The sequence below is a fragment of the Podarcis muralis genome, chromosome 8, assembly GCF_964188315.1.
Source record: "Podarcis muralis chromosome 8, rPodMur119.hap1.1, whole genome shotgun sequence".
Lineage (NCBI taxonomy): Eukaryota > Metazoa > Chordata > Lepidosauria > Squamata > Lacertidae > Podarcis > Podarcis muralis.
In genome coordinates this window covers 7,734,797-7,753,967 of record NC_135662.1, presented here as the reverse complement: position 1 = coordinate 7,753,967, position 19,171 = coordinate 7,734,797, and the positions used below count along the sequence as shown (strand labels likewise).

Genomic DNA, 19,171 nt, shown 5'->3' with positions numbered 1-19,171 from the left:
GTGCTGCGGTGGCCACCGCAGACGGAGGCTCCTGGTGCGGCGCTGCTTCGGCACGGCATGGCGGAGGCGGTGGGGTGGGGAGCTGATGCTGGGAGATGCCGCATCCAGCCTCCGCCTCTTCCCTGACGCCCTCCAGAACTTGGCGCCCCGGTGCCTCGTGCCAGATAGTTTTTTATTTCCTTGACATCTGATGGGAGGGCGTTCCACAGGGCAGGCACTACTGAGAAGGCCCTCTGCCTGGCTCCCTGTAACCTCACTTCTCGCAGTGAGGGAATTGCCAGAAGGCCCTCAGCGCTGGACCTCAGTGTGCGGGCAGAAAGATGGGGGTGGAAACGTTCCTTCAGGTATACTGGGCTGAGGCCGTTTAGGGCTTTGAAGGTCAGCACCAACACTTTGAATTGTGCTCAGAAACGTACTGAGATCCAACGTAGGTCTTTCAGGACTGGTGTTATATGGTCTCAGTGGCCACTCCCAGTCACCAGTCTAGCTGCTGTATGACTAAGGAGCAAGGTAGTTTTGGTGCCATAGCATAGCTGTCAACGTTTCCCTTTTTTTAAGGGAAATTCCCTTATTCCATATAGAATTCCTCGTAAGAAAAGGGAAAAGTTGACAGCTATGTGCCATAGAGAGGTGAATCCAGTAGCAAACTGAACAGTAGATGTAGGTCAAAACAAAACAAAATTCCTTCCAGTAGCACCTTAAAGACCAACTAAGTTAGTTCTTGGTATGAGCTTTCGTGTGCATGCACACTTCTTCAGATTCTTCAGATATCTGAAGAAGTGTGCATGCACACGAAAGCTCATACCAAGAACTAACTTAGTTGGTCTTTAAGGTGCTACTGGAAGGAATTTTGTTTTGTTTTGACTATGGCAGACCAACACGGCTACCCATCTGTAAGTAGATGTAGGTGGGGGGATGTTCAGAATGGCAGAAGAGGATATATTGATTATCCTTCCTAACTTACGCTAGCAAGTTCCTTATGTAGCAGAGTTACATTCCCCTTCTCACACAAAGCAGAAAGCTGGTTGCAGGCTCATTAGAACCTCTTACTATTATGCAATTCAATCTGCCTCAGACTGAATTGTACGTTCCTTGTAAGTTCCCTTGAATCTCTCTTAAAAGAATAAAGACACTACAATCCTATTCATAGTCAACCAAAAGTAAGTTGACTCACGTTCACGCAGTACACATTGTCAGTCCTGAAGGCAGGCTTAAAGACTTAAAGTTACAAATAGCAACATGTGGATTTACGCCATATGGGGGACATTCCAAGTGCTGCCAGGAGGAACAGGAAGTTTCGACTGGCTGGACCAAACATTCCCTTGCATGTCCACCCCAACATTACAAGGAATGTTGTACTTGACTGTTACCCGTGGATCACATCCCACAGTCTGGCCCTTCCAGAAAACCTATATCAATCTCTTGCTCCCTGCACTATGCTCAGGTTGCAATTCACACACATTGATCTCTTGTGTAGATGTGGTGGCTTTCAGAGAAGCTATAAATGCTCCCCTGACAGAGTAGCAGCCCTGAAATACCAGAGCAAGGACCAGCTGAGACTTTGGAGGTGTATTTTTGCCTGCAGCAGACAGACTCATGGAGTCTGAAGGCTAAACATTAAATGCCCTGGAGTGCGCTCAGCCCAGCTTTTGTGTCCCCAGGGAAAGAAAATAGCTCAACCTTTTCATTCTCCATATATATTAACATCTCCGTGATCACCAGTAGTTGGCTGGGGAGCTAGAAAAGCACTAGTATATCCTCAACATGCATCCAAAACCAGTTCCCAAACCACTACCAGTGTTCAAATATGTTCACACCTGAATCACCATTCACCTGTCCATTAAAAAAAAAAAGTTGTTCCAAACCATTTAATATGGGGAGCTATCCAGTGTTCTGTTCACTATATGTAGTATTTATTGACAAGGTAGAAAGGTGATATTTTGATTTAGGTGGGAAAGGTGCCAAAATCAGTTTCCTGCCATTTCTCATTTTCTCCGGTCTCAAATTCAATCTGAAATTCTCCAATATTTGCCACATTTACATTTTGAATAAAAAACCCTCTTGAAAATTCACCAGGATTTTAGTACACATTTTTCCTTAACTTCAGTATACCCGAAGGAGCGTCTCCACACCCGTCATTCTGCTGGACATTGAGGTCCAGCTCCAAGGGCCTTCTGGCTCTTCCCTCACTGTGAGACGTGAGGTTACAGGGAACCATGGAAAGAGGGCCTTCTTGGTAGTGGTGCCTGCCCTGTGGAATACCCTCCCATCAGATGTCAAGGAAATAAACAACTATCTGACTTTTATTTTTATTTTTTAAATATTTTTTATTGAGTTTCTTTTCTTAGGTTCATAAACACAAAATAACAATAAGAAAGTGCAAGAAACAAATACAAAAAGAAGTAATAGAAAACAAAAAAAGGTTATTTCTGTCCAACTTTCAATAGTTTTTTCAATATTCCAGGTGGACTTCCCCACATCCTCCAGACCCTGCGTTCTTTGCAATAAAAGTTTCAGCAATTTGTTACCTTGTTTCTTAACTTACTGTATCTTTCAGTTATTATGTTTCCGATTTCACAATCTCATATCCCAAACTTTGTACATTTAAAATTAACATAATAAAGTTGATTCATATTACCACCTCTTTTTTCTTGTCTTAATTTTCAGTTTACCTAATCAAGTTGCTAAAGCAAAAATTTCCTAATCGTGCATATTTCTTAACATTCATACAACTTATAATGTTTTTGCAAATAGTCCTTAAATTTTTTCCAGTCCTCTTCCATTGTTTCCTCTCCCAGATCTCGGATTCTGCCAGTCATTTCAGCCAGTTGCATATAGTCCATCAACTGCGTCTGCCACTCCTCCAACGTGGGTAGATCTTGAGTCTTCCAGTGCTTTGCAAGAAGAATTCTTGCTGCTGTGGTAGCGTACATAAACAAAGTTCTGTCCTTCTTTAACACCCTCTGGTCCACCATGCCTCTGGTTTCTTAGGGAAGGTATACCTAAATACCTTTTTTAACTCATTGTGAATCATTTCCCAGTAGGCCTTCACTTTTGGGCAGGTCCACCAAAGGTGAAAGAATGTCCCTTCTGCCTCCTTACATTTCCAACATTTATTATCAGACAGATGGTATATCTTAGCTAACTTGACTGGGGTCATGTACCAACTATCTGACTTTTAGAAGACTTTAAGGAGACATCTGAAGGCAGCCCTGTTTACGAAAGTTTTTAATGTTTGAAGTTTTATCATATTTTTAGTGTTCTGCTGGGAGCTGCCCAGAGTGGCTGCAGAAACCAAGCCAGATGGGTGGGGTGTAAATTATTATTATTATTATTATTATTATTATTATTATTATTATTATTATTAGCAACCTCATAGTTCTTCTTTAGGTGAAATTCAGAGGCAATTTTGAGCTGATTTCTTTATATTGTCCAGTTTGGGCAACATATCTCAGGAATGTTAAGGGATGCAAAAAAACAAAAACAAAAAACCCTTCCAAAAGAACAAGCTAAATTCTTCGGGGGGAGGGGGCTTCCCCAGCCTTTGTTCCCGTCTCTCAGTAGATCCTGAAACTCCTAAGCGAGGGGCTTTTAAAAAGAAACAGATTTCACACACGCCAATCGCTTCATGCTTTTTATATCGGCAAGGAAGTTATTCTGGCTCCATGGATGAAATCTAACCTTTTCTTTTTTAGCGCAGTACAGGATTGTGTTAATGAAAGAGCCAGTGTGTCATGCCTTTTTATAGGAATTGAAGAAGAGTGATGGAGCAACAGTCCTAAATCTGGTTTGGGGGTGGAAATACTTGCCTGTTTCCCCTATAAAGGGCAAAATATGAGGAGATGCTTGAGGGCACCTCACCTATGGGCAATAGACTAATATCTATATCATCTATCTATCTATCTAATCTGTCTACAGGGAATTTGGTGGTTCTGATCTGAACAAACTTTCCAACAGTGGACTGCTGCTCCCTCATGTCACAACCAGTGACAGCCCTATCCAGTTGCCTCAGGCGGCAGATACTGTAGGGACAAGTGGACTCTCTGCATATGCTTTAGGGAAGGGTGCCATCTTGTCCTTTGCCTCAGGCAGTGCCAGATTTACGTATAAGCTAAACAAGCTATAGCTTAGGGCCCCACTCTCTTGGGGGCCCCCAAAACATTAAAAGGGGGAAAAAACCTGGATGTACATTTCCAAAATATAAGATAAAAAACAAATAAAATAAAACCTACATACAGCAACAGTGTTTTGTGTTGTGTAAGCTGCTATGGTGTAAGTAATGGGCCCCGCCTGCTAACCTGCTCCCTAAAATATCACTGTTTTGCTCATTTCTATATATAGGGTGCCTGCATTCTGCAGGGGCTGGTTACATGCAATATGTGCAAATGGCTTTAGATACCTATTAGGTCCATAAATTACCACATAACATATATTCAACACAAAAAGCAGCGACAATTTGTTGTTGACAAAGGACAGCTGGACATACGAAGGGCCCTCTACCTTCAGTAGTTTAGGGCCTTATCAGACCTAAATCTGGCCATCTTGTCCTTTGCCTCAGGCAGCAAAATGTCTTGAGCTGGCCCTGGTCAGAGCTACCTATGCATCACCAAAGGTTTTTGGTTTGGTTCGTATAAAAGCCAGTGTAGTGTTGTGGATAGAGTGCCCCACTGGGACCTGGGACAACAGGGTTCAAATTCCCCACTCAGCCATGAAGATTTTGACCTTGGGCCAGTCACCGTCTCTCAGCCTAAGCTACCTCACAAGGCTGCTGTGGGGATTAAATGAGGATGAGAGAGAACCATGTATACCCCCGGAGCTCTTTGGAGGAAAAAGGTGTGATATGCATGTGTTAAATAAATAAAGTGTGCTCGAAAATTATAGACAAAATTATCATTAGCATTATTATTTCAAGCTATCAGACGCCCTTCATCATTAGGCCCCAGGGAATGTTGCAACAATTTAAAATTCCATATTAAAAATGGTCTTAAACTAATTAAAGTTACATGTGATATGTGCAAATATAATACATACAATGCACGTATTACATGTGTAATGCATAAAAATGCACAAGCTTTGTGCTATACTATATTTCTACCATATAATTTTATAAATATGAAGCACATTTATACAGTTAAGCATATTGCCATATTTATGTGCTTATGTGCTGGTTGCTTTAGGAAACCTGGAGTGTATACTACTACTACTAATATGATATACAACAACTGTTTGTATTTTTAGCAGAAATGGGGGGGGGGGGATACTTGCTTTTTGTCAAGATCAAGAAGCAAGATGGGAATGTGAAAATAAGCCTGACATGGAGATTTAAAAATAAATAAAAAATATTTCATTCAAATCATCACTTGATGCAACACTGGCTTCTTGGCCGCTGACCTAGGTGCTACATTTGTGGCTCAGTGGCTGTCAGACTGCAAACAGCAACAAGAACAATTGTGTCTCCATCAACTGTAGTCGCACACTATACCACGACAGCAAATTCTGGATGAGCACCCTTCACCTAGTGCCCAGCAAATGCCTCTGAGAGTCACACAAGTTGAGCGTTACACCCTGATGAAATTGGGTCACAACTCTTGAATTGTGTGCTACATGCAGTTGTGTGAGTGTTTGCTTTGTTTCTAAATGCAGATTAATATGGAATCAGGACAGAATGGATTTATGAATGAACATGTGTGAGATTGACACAGACCAGATATATACTAATCTGACTCTATCGTATGTGACCTGCTTCTCTGCTCAGCAAGCTCTTTGGATAATACAGCTGCAGCAGCCCTTAGTAGTGGTGATAATTATCCCTGCACTGTCAGGGACAAACCTATTATAAAACTAAAGAAGCTTAAGCTTCAGGGGCCCTAACCCTGGAGTGGTCCCAGAAGCAACTTTGATCCACATCCCTTTTTTTTTTTTTTAAAGAGTCTAGCATACCCGATTTGTGTCACACAATTCAAATTGATTCTTTTTTGTTGTTGTCTATATTTCAAAGTTTGAGAGTTAGTAGCATAGGTGTTGTAAAGGTTTTGTAACCAAGCCCACTGAGGAAGATAACAATCGTTACCCAGTCCTGGATTCTATAATAATAATAAAATAATAGTGACAACAACAACAATAACAATTTATTATTTATACCCCACCCATCTGGCTGGGTTTTCCCAGCCACTCTGGGCAGCTCTCAACAGAATATTAAAAACACGATAAAATATCAAACATTAAAAACTTCTCTAAGCAGGGCTGCCTTCAGATGTCTTCTAAAAGTCAGATAGTTGTCAGATAGTCAGATGGAAAGTCAGATAGTCTCACTAAGTTCAATGGGGCTTACTCCAACCTAAATGGGTAATGGATCACATCTTAAATCGTGTAGAAGGTGTCAATTAAGTACAAAAAGTAATGTCATAGAAAAAAATGCAACACAATCATGAAGGACATTAGACATTAAAAACTTCACTTAAACAGGGCTGCCTTCAGATGTTTTCTAAAAGTTGGATAGTTGTTTATTTCTTTGACATCTGATGGGAGGGCGTTCCACAGGGCAGGCACCACTACCGAGAAGGCCCTCTTTCCATGGTTCCCTGTAACCTCACTTCTTGCAGTAAGGGAACTACCAGAAGGCCCTCAGAGCTGGACCTCAGTGTCCGGGCAGAACGATAGGGGTGCTCCTTCACGTATAGTGGGCCGAGGCCATTTAGGGCTTTAAAGGTCAGCACCAAAGGAGCTCCCATAACTGTTCAAGCTTCCAGGCCCCCCCCCCAAAAAAAAATGTCACTGGCCTGGCAACTATAAATATCATGGAAACAGGGAGAGAGGTAGCATTGCTGCCAAATCTCACCTAAAGCAAAGAAGAAGAAGAGTAGTAGTAGTAGTAGTTTGGATTTGATATCCCGCTTTATCACTACCTGAAGGAGTATCAAAGCGGCTAACATTCTCCTTTCCCTTCCTCCCCCACAACAAACACTCTGTGAGGTGAGTGGGGCTGAGAGACTTCAAAGAAGTGTGACTAAACCCAAGGTCACCCAGCAGCTGCATGTGGAGGAGCGGGGAAGCGAACCCGGTTCACCAGATTACGAGTCTATCGCTCTTAACCACTACACCACACTGGCAAAAACTGAAGCTATTTTGAAGGTCTTGATCAGAGAAAACATCTCCAAAAGCAAAAGAAGAGAACTCCCACCCCACCCCAAAAAAAGTTTCCAGTTAAATTAACGTATACCTCATAACAATGGCAACTCATAGCTTTGTGGAATTACAGAGTTCTATAATTCTGTACATTGCAAATATGTCGGACTGTTTCTTGTGCCGTGGCTCTCAGAAGCTCTAAAGGGTAATAGTTAGACAAAAGAGTCTTTTAAAAAGTCTGGTAACAGGCAGCAAAGAGAAAGAGAGGGGAAACAATACTTTAGAATGGGGCACCAATCTGGGGAAGAAGAAGAAAAAACCTTCCATGTTTATCTCCATGAATTCCTCTGGTTACCTCACTTGATTAAACAGGAGATGGGTGGGTTTCTCTCATAGTCTGGAATTTAGAGAGGAGATAGAGGAGAGAACGAGATGAAGGAAGCAGGAAGGAAAGCTTCTATGGCAAAGCATGTTACAGACAGGGAAAGGACTCCCTGAAAACAAAGTTCTTCTAAGAGCCCACACTGAGATTTCAAGGCCCTTGTTGCTACACAAACAGCATTCATGGAAGAGTCTGTCATGCTGGTAGCTTTGCAGAGGCCTGACCCCTCTGGCACAGGAGCCAAAAGGAGGGTCACCACAACTCATTCTCTGAACAGGCTCTTGGCCACGTCTTGCCCCCACCCCCTGTCTCTGGCAGGTGTTGACGCAAAGACCGGTCAATAGTCCTGACATTTGCTGGAAGGAATTCTAACCATCTTGCTATATGGTTCCATTTTCTATTTCCCTCCTTCTCTCCTCTTGTCCATTCTTTTACTTCTGATTGAATGATTTATTACAGTCACAGGCCAATACAATGAAACACACAATTAAAATTGTACAACTAGTTAAAACACTTAAAAACAAATAAACATATTATTATTATTATTATTATTATTATTATTATTATTATTATTATTAAACATTCCTCCTAATCTTCCTTGAAGTCAGTTTTCTTTTGCTTTTTTCAGTTGTCTCAGTGATATGGGAATAGACATCCCTTGAGTAAAACAATTCCAAATCTACAGAAGAGTTTTTCCTGGGAGAATTCTTAGAATATAAGTTACAATTCCATAGAATGTGATCAACAGCCTCTGTTGCTCTGGCTCCACACAAACACATACATATCATCATTAACTGGGATCATGTTGAATTGCTGATTTGTCAATGCAGAAGGCGGCACATTAAAACAACTAAGCAATCTGAAATGGGCTTTCAGGGTTTTTAAAGCGAAGCTTGGAAGAAACAGCATCACTTTAATAGGCTTTAAACATCTCAGCAACACAGGGCATGGTTAAACAGTTCCTGTTTGTGATGAACAGAAGGGTCAATTAAAACAACGGGAGGAGGAGGAGAAGCTTAATGTGGATTTTTAGGATATACTTCCCTTGCAGGAAAATTACAAGGCATTGTCACCAGCCAGGAAATTCTGGAGTCTGTCTCACCTTAGAGCAGGGGTCAGCAAAGTTTTTCAGCAGGGGGCTGATCCACTGTCCCTCAGACTTTGTGGGGGGCTGGACTACATTTTGAAGGGGATTCCTATGCCCCCCAAATAACCCAGAGGTGCATTTTAAATAAAAACACACATTCTACTCATGTGAAAACACCAGGCAGGCCCCACAAATAACTCAGACATACATTTCAAATAAAAGGACACATTCTACTCATGTAAAAACACTGATTCCCGGACTGTCCGCGGGCCAGATTTAGAAGGCGATTGGGCTGGATCAGGACCCCAGGCTTTAGTTTGCCTACCCATGCCTGAAGACTGAAGATGAACAGCACCAGTTTCCGAGCACCAAAACCACCCCACGTTCAGAGTTTACTGCAGAATTTGCTACTGCAGCTTCACAGATTAACAGAGATAATTTTTATATAATGACTGAGCTTTACCATTCATAACTCTGACAGCTTCACAGCAAGCCCACGGCTTCTCCCGATTTGCCATTATGCAGCAAAAACAAATTTTGGGGATAGAAGTTGTCTTCATGTACATCTCTGAGCATGTGAACTCTGCACCCATGGATTAGGGAGCAGGTTTTACTCTGCTGTGTATTTCATGACTTTAAATCTCCGATGGTGTTCTTTCACCAAAGAGTCCTTGCCCCAAACCCCAAACTTTTCCCAAGAATACTTGGCATCCAGGAATTCGCCTTTCTCTATTTTATACTTTCCTTGCCACCAACAAGATTTTCAGCTGAGCACCAGTTATTATTTTATCATTGTCAAGTATCTCAGTCCACTGTGTAAATGGAGTCTTATGGTTTGTTTTCTTAATCTCGTGACAGTATCATGTGTGAGAAAGGGCAGGAGTAGGGCAGTTTCCTCCTAACACAGCTGCTGTCAAGGCCAAACCTGGAAGGTTAGCAAAACTTACTCAACTCCAATAGAACTGCATCTATAACTGAAAACATTGTCCTTGCAAACCTGACTTGTTCTCCTATGTAAGTAAATGATCCAAAACAACCAAAGTCGGTTTTTAAGCAAAACAGAGATATCAGAGAAAATGGGGGGGGGGGGGAGTTGTGTATCCTCTCATGCCATCCCACCCACCAGGAGACTTTGAACACTGCTACCATTTTGCTCATACTGTCTCACCAGCCTCCAGTTACAAAGTAATGAGGGCTCTGCAGTTGAGAAAAGCTGCTAACTTATTAACTAATGCAAAGTGTGCTTCTTTGAAGTAAGCAAATGATCTCTCACCACACTCCACTGATCACCACAGCAACTTAACCCTGCCTGCTTTGTTTAAGGATCTCTACAAACAATCTTTGTAAAGGCATTTATCCCCCCTTCTGGGGATACGCTTGACGTCCCCATTCAACTGATGGTGACACATTTCTTCCTGGCGTGTGCTGCAGTCGGGTTACTGGGGCAACGCCCAAAATTCCTGCCTGGAATCTTGCCTCCTTTCCCCCCACCCACCCTGGGGGGGGGGGAAAGGCACCAGATTTGAAACCAAAACTCTCAATCAGTTCTCAAACTTCTACAATAGGTGCTTTGAGAGATCTTTTCCCAGAATATTTAGACCTCCCTTCTCACACTGAGTTCAGACAGAAGGCTGAAGACAGTAATACCGTAAACAGCAAGATAAATTTGTTGGTTTTCAGAGACTCTTTGTTATATTTGCCTCACGGTTGCTCTCTGTACAGTAAGGATTTCTTCTAATAGGGAAAGACGCAATCCTGCCAGTTTTAGCCACGTTGCTCAGCACAGTGCAATCCAGTATGAAATTGCAGAAGGGCCAATTTGGCTGCAGGAAATGTTCAGTAACAGTGGTGTGGCCGTGTGTAATTAAAATGTAAACCACACCCTGTTTAAAACAGGGTTTTAAATATATCTTGTATACACCCATGCATTTCCCCTCAAACACATGTTGTGCCATTTCCACCACATGCCCCAAACCACCAGTCCTCAGTTTTCATCCTACGCAAGCCTGCCTCACACCTGCATGTGGTTTCCCCAAAACTGTGTAGAGGTGTCAATTCAAACTTACATTGGAACTGTCCCAAGTTTAGCTCTTGCACTGCAAGAGAATAGGAGGGGTGAGAAATGAGGGTGAGGGACACAGGGGGAAACATTCAGATTGACTTGCAGTTTAATGCAGACCTCCCTAATTTACACATCTCAAAGCAATATTTGAACTGAAAGACAATTTTTCCTTTGAAATTTGCAATTCTCTGAACTTTGCAATGCAGTTCCTTAGCCATAATATTTGCAAATTAAATGTGCATATTAATGGGAAGTGTGCAAAAGTAATCACAAACTAGAGACAATAACATGCACAGTGCAGGATGGCTCAGTTAGTTAGAGTGTGGTGCTAATAACAATGAGGTTGCAGGTTTGATCCCCATATGGGACAGCTACATATTCCTGCATTGCAGAGGGTTGGACTAGATGATCCTTAGGGTCCCTTCCAACTCTACAATTCTATGATTATATTTGGGGAAAGTGCTTGCACAAATCTGTGTAATCTGCAAAACAATTCTGATGGATTTTCATGAGGACTTAAAAAAAAAAAAACCCACACACTTCATGAACTGTCACAGAATGTGGAGGACTAAACTTACGGTTGGATAAACAAAGAATGGGAAAATGAGAAACACATCAATTAGCATCAATGGATTTGCCCATCCTGGGTGACAAAAGATTTAAACAGGGCATTCATGGGACACATGACATCTGCTGGCCATTTGGTCAATACAGTGGACCCTCCTGATACGAACTTAATTTGTTCAGGGTGTCCATCCACAACCTGAAAAGTCCAAATCCAGGGGATCCGCTTCTACACATGCATGCGCAGTGAAACCCGGAAGTATACACTTCTGGGTTTGCCGCGTTCACAACCTGAAGTTTATGTATCAGGAGGGATACATAAGTAGTGGTACGACTGTAATAGCTCACGCTATGAAGAGTTTTCTCCAGAGCTTGGAGGCTACCCCCAGATATTTCATTTCACCTAGAAATAATTCAATTCACATAAGTCTATTTTGGTATGGTGTTCTTTTCTCTAACATCTGCCATTAAGCGGTCTGGTCTCTGTGATTATGTGGTCTGCAATGCAGTTGCTAAGTTTGCCCAAAGCTGGGAGGGGAAAGCAGGAAGTTCAAAACTCTGTCATTATGTTGTGCTGGATGTACACTTGCTTAAGAGCTTCAGGTGCTGCCCACTTTCAGAAATAGAATTCTGGGCCAAAACGACAATCAACCGTCATCTTTGCAAAGCCATGAAAATGATCCATAAGGAAGAATCACGTACACTGCTATTGCTATTGCTACCACCAGGCTGAATACTGACAAAATTCAGTCCCCCCAAGATGTAATACTGGAAGAAGAGGGGATGACCAGCAGGCAGAGCAAAAACATAGTGCAAACTGAGGGAGCACAAGAGATCTTGGAATTACATAGCAGTCAGGCTGGCTCTTTCTTGGTTGTGGTTGAGTTCTTCTTGACTTCTTTGGAATGCAGAGAAGCCTTTCAGAGCCTTTTGCAAGAAGGTTCTCAGAAAACCAAGGGGAAATAGTGATTTTACCCAGAATCCCCTCTATCCAAGTTTAACCTTGCAAAATAGTGGTGAGGGGAAGGCCATACCCTTCAAGTGTCCCAGTTTTCCGGGGACAGTCCTGGAATTATGAAAGCCATCTCGGCTACCAATTTGATTCTGGAATGTCCCTATTTCCTCTACCTGTGCTGCTGCCACCGCGTTCATGGAAGAGGATGAGTTGGCGCTTGACCTGAGCGGCAGCTGTGGCTGCGATGGAGAATCCTGTTGTTTCTCCATGGCCTCTCTGTGGCCACCACTGCCAGCCTCCTCCCTTCGGCAGCTCATAGGACATGGGCTATGATTTCATCTTAAAATAAGGAAGCCTGGAAGTCTTCTGTAGACAGTCATTTGGAAATAACATGAAAATCTTGCTAATGAAAAATAAGGTAATAGAAAACCAAGGGGCATCAAGGTGAATAAAAACGAAAATACAGTGGTACCTCGGGTTAAGTACTTAATTCGTTCCGGAGGTCTGTACTTAACCTGAAACTGTTCTTAACCTGAAGCACCACTTTAGCTAATGGGGCCTCCTGCTGCCGCCACGCCGCCGGAGCACAATTTCTGTTCTCATCCTGAAGCAAAGTTCTTAACCTGAAGCACTGTTTCTGGGTTAGCGGAGTCTGTAACCTGAAGCGTATGTAACCTGAAGCGTATGTAACCCGAGGTACCACTGTAGAACAGAAAGTGGGCTGGAGAGAAATCACACACAATAACAAGAGTGATTAAAAATGGGCCTTCCTTATAACTGTGTACAAGCTTACAGGCCAACCCTGCTCTGGGAAGACTGTTCGCCCTCTTATTGGGCGAGCTGCTTTGCAGGCAGACCCCAGGCCTCCCTAGTAAATCAGCCTATCACAGGCCAGATTGTCTTCCTGCCGTCAAATGGACCAATAGCGGCAGGAGTTAGGGGGCATTCTCCTGAGTGCGGGACCAAATGACCAATTGAGGTCCTTGGCACCATGCCCAGGGGAAGTTTAAATGCCTGGCCTGTGGGGCCTTTTGGTCACTCTCTTGCCGCACCTGTTCTCCCACCCACAGTCCCTCAAATTAGGGTTTCTTCCTGGATGGTACGACCTTGTTATGGACAATGTCAGTTGCCTACTTTTCAGGAGCAGGGCAGGATTTTTCCCCACTTGGTTAATTGGCACCACCATTTGGGTTTCCACCTATCTCATAGCAATCGTCACAACTTTGTAAGGCGGGTAGGCATTAGGTAAGCCTAGCCTGGGTTGGAGGGAAGGTTGTAGCCTCTGCCTGCCCCTCCATGGGTTAGGGTATTCTGTTAAAAGCATCCAGAAGGAGTGGCTCCTGTCCGATGCCCAGATGGGGCTAGGGCCAAGCCACTCCTCCAACGGGGACCTCTTGGGGCACTCCCCAATTTGACATAGGACATAGGCACACACACCCCTTTGCCAGCCTAACCCTCAGAATCACCCCCAGCACACAAGTGGGAGTGACATGTGCCATTGCTTACCACAATGCCTATGGCCAAACCTCACATCTGTAAGCAATAAAGTTGTGGCCTTATTTGATCCCCCAAACCAATATGCTGTGCATTATCTAGTTATTTGCACCTCAGGGAACAGGGTGGTCATGGGGTCTTGATATGCAACAAGCCCCATTGACTTCAATCCATTCCATCTGAATGAAGGGCTGTCCAGATGGAGATACACATCCTAGAATTTTGCCATTAGCCCGGTTTACTGTGACAATTAATTATTATTCACCTCAAAGAAGACGAAGCCAAGAATGTCACTTTTTGCATGTCTGTTTAGTTATACGGAAAATTATCCAAGTTCTTCTGCATCAGCTTTCCTCTGATACACTCCTGGGAGCATCCTACACTTTGAGCTAGAGTGGAATGAGCTGTATCTGAAGTTCTCAGAGAGAGAAAGAGAGGGAGAGAGAGCAGCTGTCCTTGAGAATTAATTAACGGGGTGTCTTCTGGGTTCCAGTGATGTCTCATGTGAGGCCGCTGAGATATCCTTGAAAGCTGCAACTGCTTCTTCTCCTTTCTTGGGCAGCAGGGGTGGGCCAGGCAGGGCACTGTCCCTGGGATTCCACTGCCCAAGGTGACAGCCTTGTGGGATGTAATCCACTGGGGGCAGTCAAATATAACATTCTTTGTTTTCCTAGAGTAGACATGCAAGGAGATGTTTGGTCCAGCCAGTCGAAACTTCCTTGTTCCTCCTGGCTGGAGCATCCTTCCTTTTGCAGGTGATAGAAGGTGGGTGTGACCTAACTTGTCCAGGTAACAAAAGGATGAGTCACACAGCACACCTCTCTCTTTTTCACATTATTTTACATTTGATCAGCTTCTAGCTAGGACTGCTAGCAGAAGCTAGGATCATTCCTCCATATGGTGTAGATCCACATGTACATATTTGTAACTAAGTCTGCCTTCAGGGATCACACTGTGTTCTGCCTGATGTAAGTAAACTTATTTTATTGACTTTGAATAAGATTGTGGCGTCTTTATTCTTTTAAGAGGGATCCAAGGGAACTTACCATGAATGTACAATTCAGTCTGAAACAAACTGAATTGTATAATAGTGAGAGGCTTACACTAGCCTGCAACCAGCTATCTGTTATGCATGTAAAAAGGGGAATGTAAACTCTGCTAAGTAAAGGAACTTGCTAGTGCAAGTTAGGAAGGATATTAATAAACAATATATCCTCTCCTGCCACCCTGAACATTCCCACATGCCTCAGTCCACCTCATAGACAAGATGGCCTTTTCTGAGGTCCTTCTCCTTACGCTCTCACTGAGGGAGGTGCAGAGGGTAGCATCACAAGAACAGGCCTTTTTAGAGTTGCCTCTCAGATGCCTGAGCATACCCAAAGTGATACTCAATCCAGTCTAGTGGTCAGAACAGCCTTAACCACCCTGGTGCTTTGCAGAAGTTTTGAACTATAAATCTCATTATGGTGGGCTAGCATCTGGTGGGCAACGCGGGGAGAGATGGTTTGGTAAGATTATCCACCTTGAAACAGGGAGATTATGATTCAGAAACCTGAGTCTGTCTAGCCACAATGATCACCGAGTTACCCTAGACTCCTATCAGCCTACTCCACAGGGCTGTTGTCATTTTTTTAAAAAATGGAATAGTCCCTGTGTATATTGCCCTCAGTTTTTTTGACCTACATTGGCTCCCAGTACGTTTCCGAGCACAATTCAAAGTGTTGGTGCTGACCTTTAAAGCCCTAAACGGCCTTGGTCCAGTATATCTGAAGGAGCGTCTCCTCCCCCATCGTTCTGCCCGGACACTGAGGTCCAGCTCCGAGGGCCTTCTGGCGGTTCCCTCACTGCGAGAGGCCAAGTTACAGGGAACCAGGCAGAGGGCCTTCTCGGTAGTGGCGCCCGCCCTGTGGAACGCCCTCCCATCAGATGTCAAAGCGATAAACATCTACCTGACATTCAGAAGACATCTGAAGGCAGCCCTGTTCAGGGAAGTTTTTAATATGTGACATTTTAGTGTATCTTTCATCTTTGTTGGAAGCCGCCCAGAGTGGCTGGGGAAACCCAGCCAGATGGGCGGGGTACAAATAATAAATTATTATTATTGTTGTTGTTGTTGTTATTGAAGGAAAGGTAGGATAAAATCTTAATAGACAGACAAAAGGCAATCGTAGGTTGTAAAGTCAGAGTCAGGATCGAAGGCAAATACCTAATTTGGCTGATATGTTGAGCAGAACCTTTTGACAGACCCTTCTGGGCACTGTGTTTGGAGGCTTAAAAAGAGTGATAGAGGAGATATTGCAGATAACAAGAGAGGCAGGAAATTACAACGTTGATTTACCCTGTCAGCTCTGAGATGGAAGAAGGGGTTTTCCCATCCTGAAAAAAAGGTACTGTCAGACATGTTTTCCTTAGCAGGGAAGCATGTGAGGGAAGATCTGAGAGTGATTTAAAATGTGATTAAAACATATGGCTCAAGGCAAAATATGACTATGAGACTTAAAAAAAAACAAGTTCCAGGGGGACTTGCCTACAAAACTTTCCACAATAAATAGCTATGGAGGAGTTCCCAGCATAAAGCCACAAGTTATCTTCAAAATATCTACATCTTTCACACATCAAATGTTGCTCTGACATGCAGCACAGAAATGTTTGCCCTGAAACTATCAGTACTAGCAACAGGAGTCACAAAGGAATTTGCTTATAAAGTATTATTAACCCACACATACACAAAAATACACATACATAGTTCAAAAATTACCAGTTCAGAGCATACAGAGATGCTCTTTGGGAAAAGGCTAAAGACCCATGTTCTCTGTTCTTGCAGAGGCCAACCACATGCCTTGGGAATCCTGCAATCAGAAACGAGTGCAACACAGTTCTCTTTCCTCTTGCAATTCCCATCAACTAGTATACAAAGGCATACCGCCTCTGACAGTGGACAATCATAATGCAGAACAGACACCTTTTCTCATACATGCTCCTATGCATGTCATGGTGGTGCCCACTGCCATTGTTGACATCACCCAATAGGTTCTGTACTTATGCAGGAAGAACCAGATGCACAAATATAGGATGGGGGACACCTGGCTTACTAGCAGTATATGTGAACAGGATCTAGGCGTCTTGGTAGACCACAAGCTTAACATGAGTCAACAGTGCTATTCTAGGCTGTGTCAACAGAAGTATAGTGTCCAGTTCAAGGGAAGTCATAGTCCCACTCTAGTCTGTCTTGGTCAGACCCCAACTGGGTACCGTGTCGTGTTCTGGGCATGAAAAGTTAAGAAGGATTTGATTTGATGGCCTCAAGGTGTTTTCCAACTCTAAAGGTAAAGATAAAGGACCCCTGACAGTTGAGTCCAGTTGCGAACGACTCTGGGGTTGCGGTGCTCATCTCACTTTATTGGCCAAGGGAGCCGACATTTGTCTACAGACAGTTTTTCCGGGTCATGTGGTGAGCATGACTAAGCCGCTTCTGGTGAAACCAGAGCAGTGCACGGAAACGCTGTTTACCTTCCCGCTGGAGTGGTACCTATTTATCTACTTGCACTTTGATGAGCTTTCAAACTGCTAGGTTGGCAGGAGCTGCGACTGAGCAACGGGAACTCACCCCGTCGCGGGGATTCGAACCAACTCTATACTGCAAGATATCCCTAGAACAATGTGACCCTTACCAGATATTGCCAGACTACAATTCCTATCAGCCTCAATCAGCAAGACCAATGGTCAGGGATGATGGGAGTTATAGTCCACAATATTTAGAGGGCACAATGTTGGCTACCCTTGTCCCAATGACAGTGGGAACAGCACCCACATTTGCTGTCTCTAACAGAGAGGTGAGTTTTTCCTATTTGGCAGACTGTTCTTACATTCACGTTGAAACCAAAGAAGGCTTCATATACAGTGGCACCTCGGGTTAAGAACTTAATTCATTCTGGAGGCCTGTTCTTAACCTGAAACTGTTCTTAACCTGAGCTACCACTTTAGCTAATGGGGCCTCCCGCTGCTGCCACGCAATTTCTGTTCTCATCCTGAAGCAAAGTTCTTAGCCCGAGATACTATTTCTGGGTTAGCGGAGTCTGTAACCTGAAGCATCTGTAACCCTAGGTACCACTGTAATTAATTGTAGTTATAAGTACAAATGAAAACCACTTTTGAACCTTTAATAATCTATATTTTGCCTGCTTTACTGTGGAACTTTGCTGAAGCGGTGTCATTACCCAAGGTGGAAATTGCAACCCATGTATAGCTTAATGTAGTCTTATTTATTTATTCCATTGGTTATAATGCTCACATATCAGTTAGCGTCTTAGAAGCAGTTGTTTGGATGGGAGAGAAATCTGTATTATGCAAAAAGCATCCACTGAAAAACACTATCCTTAGGCATCTCCTGTGTGTTCTTATACCAGAAACAATTTTGTTGAAAAAAAATTAAACTAGGATGTTTCTCCTCATTGGTTCAATAAAACTCACTAGACTTTTCCAGATTAACATTAGCTTGGCTACCTTCTGTTTCCACTCCTAGGCTGCTACCCTTACCACGTCTACTCAGAAGTTAGTCCTATTGAATTCAATGGGGCTTACTCCTGTGTAAGCAGGGCTAGACATAGACTAGCAGGTATACACCCACATCTACTCTGAAGTTAGTGCTATTTAATTCAATGGAACTTACTCCCGAGTAAGTGGGATTAGGGTTCCACTCATGTCTACTCAGAATTCATGGGGTATTGATTTCAACAGGGCTCAATCCTGTGTAAATTGGGTTTGGATTACATCCTTAGACTTTAAAAAAACCAAAAAAAACCCCTTCCTTCTAGTGTCTAAAAATTTGTGGTTCCTATTCTTATCATCAAGACACACATTCACATCCACGAAGGTCAGAGGTTCTGTTTTATTCCACCACCACCACCTCGTCCCAGGACAAAAGATAGCACCAGATATCAGTCGTCTTCTGGTTGTTCCAGAGAGTTTCACTTCTGTAATTACAATCGTTCCTCTTACCTGCAGGAGAAAAGGCAGCGGAGATCCTCCAGCCCCAGTTGAACTGAGTTACTTCCAGCACCGAGAGATGATGCACTTGTAGCCTGGTCAGAAACTTGCTCTCCTAAAGGAGGCTTGGGGAATAAACGCAAGGCAAGCCAAACCCAGCAGGGTGTTGTGGGGGAACTTTAACATGAAAAGGGAGGAGGGGGGAAATCTCTCTCCATCCTACTTTCCAGAGACTTGAAGACGCTGTCTTGAAAAACGGATACTGAGTTAAGAGAGAAAGGGAGAGGGAGAGAAATGAAAGACGGGAACAAATGAAGTAGTAGTTAAAACTCCAGAATTTCCACAGTAGCAGCAGCAGCAGCACCCGGGACAGAGCGCTGCGCCCTTGTTGCTCAGAGTGCGGCTAAGTTTGGAAGGATGGGAAGGCGAGGGGGCCAGGGAAGTGAGGAGGTGGTGTTTTTGGGAGGGGTCTGTAGCGGGAATGAAGGGTGTGTGCGAACCGATGCAGAGGGGAAG

The 19,171-nt window shown here is 43.5% G+C and overlaps 1 protein-coding gene across 1 annotated transcript in view; it reads right to left on the bottom strand.

The window, feature by feature from the left end:
* Window positions 1-19,171, bottom strand: part of COL22A1 (collagen type XXII alpha 1 chain) — a 195,080-nt gene extending 175,909 nt beyond the window's left edge. The window contains exon 1 of the mRNA XM_077932713.1: window positions 18,668-19,171. The gene's annotated coding sequence lies outside the window, so the exon portion shown is untranslated. The remainder of the gene's footprint in view (window positions 1-18,667) is intronic.